Source organism: Coptis chinensis, chromosome 3, assembly GCF_015680905.1.
Source record: "Coptis chinensis isolate HL-2020 chromosome 3, ASM1568090v1, whole genome shotgun sequence".
Lineage (NCBI taxonomy): Eukaryota > Viridiplantae > Streptophyta > Magnoliopsida > Ranunculales > Ranunculaceae > Coptis > Coptis chinensis.
The window spans coordinates 22,130,205-22,142,170 of NC_141458.1; the positions used below are offsets into that span (position 1 = coordinate 22,130,205).

At 36.0% G+C, this 11,966-nt stretch overlaps 1 pseudogene across 1 annotated transcript; it reads left to right on the top strand.

Annotated features, from left to right (window-relative positions):
* The first annotated feature begins 113 nt into the window (after positions 1-113).
* LOC147508619 (diacylglycerol kinase 7-like) lies at positions 114-9,768 on the top strand (annotated as a pseudogene). Its single transcript, XR_015218097.1, has 12 exons — positions 114-494; positions 1,607-1,729; positions 1,934-2,071; positions 2,155-2,240; positions 3,335-3,422; positions 4,253-4,328; positions 4,998-5,081; positions 6,233-6,307; positions 7,029-7,105; positions 7,395-7,482; positions 8,977-9,093; positions 9,319-9,768. The product of XR_015218097.1 is annotated as a diacylglycerol kinase 7-like (transcript).
* The last annotated feature ends 2,198 nt before the right edge of the window (positions 9,769-11,966 follow it).

Consider the following 11,966-nt stretch of genomic DNA (forward strand, 5'->3'; position numbering starts at 1 on the left):
GTTAAACCGTGTTAATAACTGAAACCTCAAAGTGAAGTTCCCGCTTTGAAAAAACAGCAAAGCAAAAGTCATCAACAAGTCGGCCCCACCACGAATAATAAAAAAAAAAGTAAAAACTGTGATTATTCTTTTCTGCCTTGTACTGGAAAAAAATGACGGATTCTTCAGAGAAGAGAGAAGAAGAAAGCAGGACAAGAATAGCAGCAAGATCATCATTAGTAGATTCAATAAAAGGATGTGGAATAAAAGGGATAAGAATAGACAAGGAAGAGTTGAAGAAAAAGATTCTGATTCCTGAGTACTTAAGACTAGCTATCAATGAAGCTATTAGAGTTAAAGACACTGGAAGTGTTGTTGGTGATGCTGAGAGGTTTGATGATAAGTTTGAACAAGTAGGTGAAGCTCCTATGGTTGTTTTTGTTAACTCTAAAAGTGGTGGTCGTCATGGTCCTGTTTTAAAGGAAAGGCTTCAAGAGTTGATGGGTGAAGAACAGGTGATGGTTTGTTTTGATTCTATAGTTAGTTTAACTTGAAATGAAACAATGGATTGATTAAGTTTGTTTGACTTTGACTAAAGTAAGATGTAGTTGAGTTAGTTAGAAGTTAGAACTATGGGTGATTTGGTTTTGATTTGATTTAAAGAATTTATCTTTTTGTGTTTTGTGTTGAATGAGTGGTTTGGTTTTTATTGTTAAGTTGAACAGAAACTAGATTTTGGTTTAGTCTGCGTGTTTTTAGTTGAAATGATTGGAGGACATAGTGATAAATTGAAGATTAAGGAAATATAACTTGCATAAAATTGTAATTAGATTAAGGTGCTGTTTAGAAAACCCTTCATCACAAAAATTGCTATATCTGGTAAAGTCATTTATTTTAGTTGCATTACTGTTATCGGGGTATAATACTGCAAGATTATGGTAGAGAATGGTATCAAAGACAAAGAAAAAAAAAATGAAAGAGCAGACTTTAGGATAAACACGTATTGTGGTACTTGTATGTTGAATGAAGGAGTGGTTTGATTGTCTAATACTTTAAAACTATTAGAGAAAATGGTTTGATTGAGAACGGACCGGTAATGGAAAATACATTGTTGTCAATAAATACCATTTTTTTTTTATTTGATTGGTGACATTGACTTATTGTTGACTGAGTGGTCTGGTTTTTATGCCTCTCTAAAATATCTTGATAGATCATACATGTTAGATGATAGTGTGCTACATCGTTTTTAAGCTTATCAGTATCAAGTATGTTTGTGAGAGGAGAAAAGGACAAGAAAATGAGTACCTTGACTTATTGTTTGATTCCTATTTCGGTATATAGAACTGACCTGAATTAATACATGTTGGAAATGTGTTCACCAGCAAGAAGCGAACAGTCAGCAGTGACCTTTTGGATTGTGTTTACTAACGAAAAAACTATATTCGACTTCAGGTTAAAGTTGGATTGTAATTTAGAAGGACCCCGAGTTCATATCGGCTAGCCAGAAGTTGATAGTGTTGCTCCAATTATCACTTGAATATATATTTCGCACTATTAGGGCAAATTTAGGCTCGTACTGCATGAAGAAATCGGCAGTAAGCATTCTGAGCCATTGTTCATAATGCAGGTTTTTGATCTTTCAGTTGTGAAGCCACCTGATTTTGTCCAATATGGACTAGCTTGCTTGGAGAAGTTGGCAGATCTTGGTGACAATTGTGCTAAAGAGACTCGCGAGAAGCTTAGGGTCATGGTATGTTTGGTTTACTCTGTCAATTGCCTGATTACATTGTTTGTTGGGGTTGGCTTATTGTAACATAATTCAGAATTTTTCAACACACTTGCTAAATGCACAATTGCACATAATCGGAGGTGGTTGATGGAGTGTCTAGTACTGAGTTTATTGCTTGTTGGAAAATATATTTGTTAGTGTAGAATATAATCTTATCTGAGGCAGGTTGCAGGAGGAGATGGTACAGCAGGTTGGGTCTTAGGAAGTCTTTCAGAACTTTATTCGCAAAATCGGGAGCCAGTGCCTCCAGTAGGAATTATTCCCCTCGGTACAGGCAATGACCTATCTAGGAGTTTTGGTTGGGTGAGAGTCTACTTTGTATCTGTGTATCTGCTATATTGTTTATATCCTTAAGCTGAAATTTTGCTCAAATATATTTTCTGCAGGGAGGTTCGTTTCCTTTCGCATGGAAAGCAGGCATCAAGAGGTCATTGTACACGGCTGTTACTGGTACAATTCGTCGTCTTGACAGGCAAGTATCTGTTTTTCCTACATTTGAGAAAACATGTACGTCAATGGTAGTTTTTGCGCCTCTCCACTTCTCCCTCCTTTTCCGGGACATTTAGGGTTGGTTTTATATGCGAAAACCATGAATCCTAGACTTGAGTGCAATCATGAGTATCAGGGAAGTTGGGGCTGTTGATTTACTGTAAGAGTATTCCGATGTTGATACATGTTGGTTCGTGTTCCTTATTTTCCTCCCATTAAAGAAGTCTTCATTACTGGAACATTTGCTTGTTAAAACATTTTTGCTAAGTGGTGATGAAAACATCTAAAACTCGACTTTCCAGTCAGTAAGATATGCAGATCTGAATTTTATATATTAAGGTTGTGGATGTTTTGAGGAGAACTTCTTGTGATTTATGAGAATGCCTATTAAAACTAGTTCCAAAAACGAAAGTGGAATGTTGACTACCTGGATAAATCTAATGAAAGAGAAAAGAAAATTTTCAAAAGAAAAAAGTCGACTCCTTGTTATTTGGAGGGAAAAACTATACTGTTTTGTTGTTGATAATGTTAAATGATATAACATACATATAGTAAATGTGGAAAATAACGCTTACCTTCAAACTATGTAGTCATAGGTGATGCGGCACCTTAGACCACAGTTGTTTTTTGAAACCACCAAAACCATGATAGAAGTTCAGAAGTTTAAATTGTGTTGAAAACCCAGTTTGAAACGACAGTGTTAGTAGCTTAGGACAGTACTGTCTCTTTATAAGGTAGAGCACATATCTATACATAGTCTTGGTCACTTGACTCACTTCATACTATTTTCTTTTGATAAGAGTTACTGCTCCCAGCAGTGGTTTTGTAAATGAAGTCCACTTGTTACTTGTTTGCTCTACAATCTGGATTGGGGTTATTGTTGTTTACAATCCTCAAATACACAATTTTCCAGAAAATTCTTATTTACCCCTTTGTTGGTATGATATAATTGTTTTTGTTTCTTTTCTTCTTCCTTTTAGCCGTCTTTTGTTACGGTGTTTAATGGTTTACACAGTTGAAAGTAACCAAAATCAATTTTTTATCTATTGATATATTTCCTTGTTTATGTTGACGCAGTTGGCATGTATTGGTCTCTATGCCAGCCGGAGATAAGGTTGAACTGCCCCACTGTCTGAAACATACGGATAGTTGTACTATTGAGCAGGTAGTCGTCCTAACGGTTATATTTTCCGTTAAGATGTCCTGATGTTTAGCTGCTCTGGATGCTTCTAGTGAACATTTAAATCACATAAGAATTTGCCAGCATTTCTGCGGTTCTGCCATAGTACTTTGTTTTATCTTATATTTTCTGAGTAAATGTGGGAATGCAACTCTACGGACTATGGTGTTAGAGAATTGGATCAGAGTTGGAGATGCTATTGTCGCATGGGATCTACTGAATGAATGTCTGGACATTACAGTTTGGATAAAACCAAACTATTTTATCTCTATACCTCAGTCCTGGCTAATTCTTTTGAATACAGGGTCCAATATTCTAGAGCGAGACTTTCCTGCTGGAGTTGTAAATGAGAAGTGGCCGTCTCCACTTTATGAAATATCACTCTCTAATAAAGTATTTTCTATCTGCTAAAGAATAGAGGTTTGTCTAGGGTGTAGAATGTCGTAATATCTGTCTTTCCATGCGTACTAGACATGCATAATAGTGTAGCACATGTACTTTTGTCAATATCACTCTTCCTTACTACATCGCAACCAGAGTCATAGCATGTTTAGCATCTAAATGTTTTCAAGTCCAACAACTTTCTTGATACATATCCTTGGAATTGGTCTGAGACCCTATCCCGTGTTTATGGTATGTGAGATTGCAAACACAAGTATGGGAATGATAAGTTCGATAACATGACATCTTTATCTTACTTACGTTTCTTCTAAAATAGGAACTCCTAATATTTTGAAGGTTTTTTTTTTCGTTTTCCATGTGTTCTGATCACTGACCAAAGCTTTTGCAATGTCATGTTATTGTTAGCATCACAGGATTTGCATGCCGAGGGGAACTTGCCTGATAAGCTAAATTGTTTTGAAGGCTTATTCTACAATTATTTTAGCATGGGTGTGTGATCTCTACAATTACTTTTACTGTTGATTTTTTTTTCTCTTTTTTCTTTAATAATGATTTGTGGTGATATTTGTTTGATGGGAATGATAGACAAATTGTGCGCAAATTGAATGTTGGTGATGAAGGATATCTCGCTATGTGATTTTTTTTGTAAATAAATAACGTAAGGAATTAGTATCCGTCTATGGTATAAGAGTTTTAGCCCCTCTCCTCTTTTCCTTTGCTATGTGATATTTTATTACTTTTAGATGTTAAAAATTCCATTTACTCCGTAGTGTTTAAACTGTTATTTTTACAAAATAAAAACAAGAAGAGGAGAGAAGTGGTGAAGGAAGCATCTTAGTAATATAAAGGAAATAGTGTGACCTACAGTGATTTTGAGACTCCTACAACTTTTTGTTTTCCATGAGATCTCCTTTGTAATCTACTTATTAATCGGTTGCACATTTTCCAAAAATGACTTAGTGAAGTGTACAAAAGTCGAAAATTCATAATCTGCTCACTCATTTGTTGTATTTACAACTAGTAAATGTGTATGGAAGTCACCATATAGCTAATTTAGAGGCTTCTTGCTCTCTTAGACATGCTTCCTCTCTATACACATTTTCTCATAAAGCTTCTTTTGATTATCTTATGTAATGCATGATTTTAATTTTTGTTTAGGAATGGATGCCCAAGTTGCTTATGGATTCCACCATTTATTTGATGAAAAAGCCTTACTTGGCTCAAGGGCCAATCACAAATAAGGTCTGTTTTAAACAATGCGTGTTTGATATCTTCTACTCACACAGCATTGGCCTCTTCTTAGTTTATATGTAGCGTGCTAAACGCCTAGTTTGGCATTCCAGGAGACCAGGACTCGCAGGCTTATAATTTGAGTTCAGTTATATTAGACCCATTTTGTGATTTCAAATGTTGAAGTCATTAATGACTTCTGTCTTGAATGAAATTTTGGTCTTTTTACAAAATTTTATACCTGGTTGAGGTAATATCTGTAATTTAGAGTTTATGTTAACTGTGTAGTGCATGTTTTTCCCGAAGCAGCTAAGTTAGTAAGTGTGGACAGCTAGCTAATAAGCAGAAGCAGTCTTCTGGCTACTTCTGCTCAACCCAGGAAAAGTAGTGTTTTATGACTTTATCTATTTTAATATTACAAAATACAAATCACAAAAGCAGAATATGTTTTTCTATTATCAGTTATCCTATTACTTGATATTGAGCACTTAAAACCTTGTTCAGTTTCAGATTCTGTACTGGGTAGAAAGTATGTAAGACTTATGTTGTGTGGCCCTGTTATGTTGGAACCTGTGTAACATGGATACTTTAAATTCTTGAAAAATCCGCGGTCAGACACACGGACATGTTATGCAGACTATTTCAAACTAGGGTTCCTTTTAAACCCTAAAAGATTAAGAGCATAATCTATTAACATAGTTGTAACTCCATGACATTCCCTTTCATGGTAATTTATTTGCAAGGAGGCATTCTGTAAGGTCTTAAGCCCAAGAATTATTTTTGTAACTAAAGAAAAATGATAGTTTTCATTGTGAATTAGCTGTTGTTCCTGAGTCATACTCCATATAGGTCGCCGTGTCGGACATTCCAGATCCGTGTCAGACACCAACACGCTGCATCTGTGTCAATGTGACTTAACTTGAATTGATATGCCTTTCTGGTCCATACATTCATTATAGATCTTCAATTAATCCATTGGGGCTATCAAGATCTCTCTTTGTTGTTTAGTCTGTCGGTCTGTCCTGACTGACTGGTGAGATGGACAGTTTTGCTTATAAAATGGTACAGCATATCTTGTCTTCTACTCCAGATACCCTCTCTTTATCATCGTAAGTTAAAGATTTACCGATTTACAAATATCTGGATATATTGGCATGTCACAGATGATATACTCCGGATATAGCTGCACTCAGGGGTGGTTCTGCACACCATGTGTGAGTGATCCTAGTTTAAGGTCAGTCTTCTTATCACGAGTTGTTTGTTTTTCTTTTTTTTTTAATTAATGGTACGAACTTATGTACTTTTGTTTGAGGGAAAAAAAAATACCTCTCCTTCAAAAACTTCTTTAGTATTTTGTCATTGTATGTGGTCTAAAATCAGTAATTCCATATCGGGGTAAGCAACTTAATTCCTAGAATGACTGATCACTTAGTTATCATCCAATTATCGAGAATGATATCCTAGGTTTCAGAAATGTTAAGTGTACATATCTCCCCAACCCGAAGTTACCGTGTTCTAGAATTATTTAACTTGTCATTTGGATTACATTACACCCAGTAGTTTGGTTAGTCATGAACTCAACTCGTCGATTTGTGTCTTTGTCTATAAAAGAGTTTCTCATAAGTTGTTGTATCACTTTGAATGGTGGCATAATATTAGAAAAGTGTTAGGACTTGGTATTATTTTTAGTTTGGAGGTTGATGCATGTCAAAGATTTGAAATGAATTGATAGTGCAATCACACTTGCATGATTACTGCTTGGATAGTAATGTTTCAAGAGATTCTCCCACTGCCACTGAAATTTTTATTGAGAATTGGGATAACATGGGAAGTGTGTAATTAGATTTTGAGATTCAAAACTGTAAGAATATAAGATTAAAATGGCATGGGTTGGCTGGGAACATTTGTACCACAATATTGTGCTTATCTTATATGCATTCACAAAATCAATGCTCACAGGGGACTCAAAATATTATAAGGATGCATATTAAGAAGCTCAATAGCTTGGAGTGGGAGCAAGTTCATATTCCTTCAAGGTGAGCTGCAATACTTCCACCTTTTTTATTTTACATAATCTGAAAACTTTGAATTTTTTTTCATTTTGTTGTATAAATGTCCATAACGGGATGGCCTTCGGACATATGAGATCCTGAGGCTTATGCATTTTATATTTTCCTTGATGGTTATCTAAATTCAGTGGTTCTTAGAACAAATAGAAATAGTGTGAACTATGCTGTTTTTAATATGCAATTTTGAATTTTGATACTTCGCTTTGTATTGATTTGTCTTTAATTAGGTGATCTGAAAAAGGTTATGTACTTGCAGTGTAAGGTCTATAGTGGCTTTAAATCTTCATAACTATGGAAGTGGAAGGAATCCATGGGGTAAGTTGAAGCCAGAGTATCTGGAAAAGGTATGTTCTGTTGGCTAGCAGGAGATCTAACTAGACATAATGATACTCCCTCAAATGTGAATGCCATGTGTTGTATTTTCCAGTGTGACTGAAGTTAGTCGAAGTTAGTTAGAGACAATGTTTTAGGTGTGGACTGTAGAAGCGTGCAACCAAACACCTTCCATGGGTTAAGCCGTGACTTGTGAGTTATGAACCAACCATTTTGAATGGATATTGAAAATGCATAGTAACAAATCTTAGGATGGATATATTGGAAGAAGAAAATTATTGGGAGTCACTTATTCATGAATTGAAGTAAAAATAACTAATTCCTTCAGTACGTGTAAATAGATGATCTTTGAGTCTTATAGTTTAGTAATTCAATTTTCCTAATAGACTTTCCTATGACATCAATAATTTAGCATATATAATTTGCCTTTAAGTTACGGGACAGTGGTGGCAAAAATGTTTATTAAATTGAAGTTCTTAAACCTCTGTAACCCATGGTCACAACATATACTCATAAGGTGCAAACATAGTTGGCAAGAAGGGTAAAAATTGAGGCACCCTCCTTTTTTATGCCATGATGGATAGACCAATTGCTTAACATTATTTCATATTGCTCAAGTGCGTGTTGTATTGCTTGAAGGAAGCCTCAAGGCATAAGCCTCCATGCGCGGTGTATCGTTTGAAGGAAAGCTAGGCATAAGCCTCATGCTATAGTTTGCCTTATTTTTCCCTTTAGTGCTTGTACCCCCAGACCATCACCATTTCTGCTTGAAGGTAGAAATATAGTTTTTTTTTTCTTAGTTATTTTGGAAAATTGCAATTCAATATTAATTGGAAGGTCTGATGATTTGAAGCTGCCTTATCAGCTGCTATCTGACTTTGAAAGATTGGAGCTGCATTTTGATATTATTTTAAGGCCATTTATGGAAGAGGCAATGTTTGTTGTCTCAAGATGAAGTTATAATTCCAATTCCCTTAGAAGTGGGTTGGTCTTCTTAGCTTGATAATAGGTTTGGGAGTTGTTGAAACAGAACGTAAGTAAGATTATGAGAGAATTTTTGTCCGCTTTGTCTTAGGAATGGACATCTAGGAACTTTATTCTGAGCCTATTTTTTTAATTGTTGTTATGATCTCCTCAAATTTTCTAGTTGGGAATTGAGATTTAGTAGGTGATATTGTGATCCCGCCAAAGAGCATGAACCTATTAAACTGAGAATTCATTGAACACGTGGCGTTGGTTTTAGTCTTTTGATGGTGCACAAATCTGCTAGGCTCTGGCTTCTTTTGTTGCCCTTGGTTGGTAGAAAAGTAAAAATGGAGGGCTTCTTTTGGACCAAGTACTCTCACCCAAAAAAGTACGGGATATAAAGTTACACCACTGAAGTTACTAAAATAGTAAAATGTAAATATACATGTTGTAGCATATCATATGGTTTCATAATATGTCAGCCATGTATTTTTCTTTGTATTACATGTTGGCTGGAACTTAAAATATGTAATTGTCAGAGAGGCTTTGTTGAGGCCAATGCTGATGATGGGGTTCTTGAAATATTTGGTCTAAAGCAAGGGTGGCACGCTTCATTTGTTATGGTTGAACTCATCTCTGCCAAGCACATTGCGCAGGTATCACAACATTTTTTTTCCTTTTATCCTAAATAAATTGGATTAGCTGCTTATTCTGACATAAGCATTCTAGAGCTACTATTTTTTGTGAAAGCAATGCGGTTCGATATATACATCTTTTCTCTCAACTTTATTGTACAATATACAACACAACATTCAATTTCATGATAAGGTTCGCATTTGAGATAAAGTCTCGCGGCTTAAATTCAACGTGGTGTCTTTCAGGCTGCAGCAATTAGAGTAGAAATTAGAGGCGGAGACTGGAAAAAGCCTATCTGCAAATGGATGGAGAGCCGTGGAAACAGCCAATTAACAAAGAATATTCAACATTTGTGGAGATAAATAGAGTTCAAGCAGTCCCTAATGATTAGTGGAAAATGATTCTTATATTTTGCCGAATGCTTAATACCCAAGGGCTTGTGCAATAGTCTCCTAGTGATTAACAATTTGAGTAGGCGATACCGAGTAAATGTGCGTAATTAAATCACTTGTTTCTCATTTGTGGACCAGTGTTAGATGATGATTGAGGGAATTGCTTGCATTAATCGGGTCAGTGGTTTGATTTGAGGAGTCATGGTGGCAAGTGAATGTTGTATTCATGTAAAATATGGAGAAACACCTGCGAGTACATTCTTTGTATGCTTGGTTTATCTATTTGATGTCAAATGTTTTTTTTTAGAGATATGATTGTGGTATCTTTCCCATCCGTTTCTTCTGTGATCTTGCATTATGGTTTCTGGATGTCATAAACACTTACAGAGAGATATGGTTTTCAACAAAACAGTCCTTCAGGGTTTGCACTTTTCATTTACGGACTTTTGAAAACCTTTTATATGTTGAATACTGCTGTGATAACAATATATGCAGTTCGCAATGCCAGTGGAGAAACCTATCATCTTGAGGAATCCGGAAGTAAAGTCACGCTGCATGAATATTATCTACATCTACAAATAGTAATTTTACAGTCGGAGTTCACTAATGAGCGAGTTGCTGTAGTATTTGATATTTCTGGTCATCATCATTCAGAACTTGTCAATTACTATTTCAGCAATGAGTCACGACACCTGTTCCGGTGTGAACAACCACACCCAATCTCCAAAAAAAAGTAGTAAAATATACTTAAACAAAAAATGTTGTTTGTGCAGGGGTTGTTGAAATGATGCATTCAATAATATGTAGATCGAATTAAAATGAATTGGGTAGTCTATCTTTCACGGATTTCTCTCTGCTTATCCGTGATAGACAAGAATACGAGTAGCAACAGTACTGTAAGAAAGTAAGAAACTATATGATGACACAAGACAGGCAACTGTTACTCTCAAATTTCGTGACTGGATAATAAGGGGTTATGGATCAAGAAACCCGGAGTGGTGTTGTCCACTACGACAAACACGACCCCTGATTCCTTCACCATGAGCCAAGTTTTTTTTGGTAGAATAAGCAAGTTTATTGTTCTAGTACTTCTAGTCTTCTGCATGGCCCTTCTACAAAGCTTGTCTCCTTGACCTACGTACAAAAGCGCTTATTATCTAAAATTTCTTAAAAACAAATCTAATTGGATACTAATGTGAGATTTCTAGACAATTTTCATCATTGAAAAAAACAAGACTTTGTCACTAAAATTACAATTATTAATATGAAAAATAAGAACTATATATAGGCTACAAGATGCCTAATTCTTTGCTATAGGTTTAAAGCACCCCCAAACAGAATGATGCTTAGTCACCGAAGGATCAATAATTAAAGAGAAAGTACACGAGAGAACCGTGAGCAAAATTAGGGCTTGATTCTTTGAAGCAGAGAGGTTGGAGATCATAATATATTATTCAGAAAGAACAAGAAAATGTTCAATAGCACACTAAACATAGCTGCGATATAATAAACCACGGCACATATGAAACATGAAAAATAATAGCACACCAAACAAAAGGTTTAGCTAGATATATGTACAATGGCAACCTGGGAAGTTTACCATCCAACGGGGCGTGAAATTGCAGCGTCCTCTTTAAGGAAATGCATTTCCTTAGCATCACGCAATAGATAATAGTGATGCGCCAGAATTTACGCCCATTCTTTGTCTCAGTTCTCTCAAATTGGTCTTCATCTTTTTAGTCCTTTGGGTAACATCGAACATGCCTCAATTATCGGCGGGGCGGCTTTCCATTATGAAACCTCAATGGCGAATGATTACGTTTCTTTGGGCCACATGGAATCCACCTTGACCCAGTCATGAAAAGTAGGCGCAAACTATTGGGAAATGTGTCTTCATGATTAAATAGCGGTGGTAAAAGTATATACTTATCCTGAAAAGTCTTTGAGCTTCGTTTGATTTCGAGACAACACAACCTAAAATGTTAAATAATGCATGACCCTGGAGCTAGTGCGCTTTGAATACAATATGGCAGCCTCGTTGGCGTTTAGAAAAATGCCAATCTCCCATAATGTTTAAGAGTACAAATAACATGGCGGTCCCCATGTTCATGGTCATGCTTGCTAATGGAATGGTGATGTTGCGCCATGGCACATGGCCATCTCCTTCGTTTGATCTCAAGACCATCACCATAAAAGTCATGGCGGCTTTTGCCACTGAAAGGCGGTAAAATTATGAAAGATGTCTTGCCAAGATCACGGCCCGAGGTTCGTGATATGGAAGGTCCAAAGTTAGAGCAAGTTGTTGTTCAGAAAATATGAGGTGTAAGTCACCAACTTCGGTTGTGAATCCGTCTAAGTAGAAACCATGCGCATGGTTGAATGCTGGTGTGTCATCCATATTAGCATAAAAAAGTATCACGACCAAACTAGGAGAATAAGTTTGGTCGGGTTGAAGAATTAGGGAAGACCACCCAATGTTTGTGATGTAATCATGGAAGAGA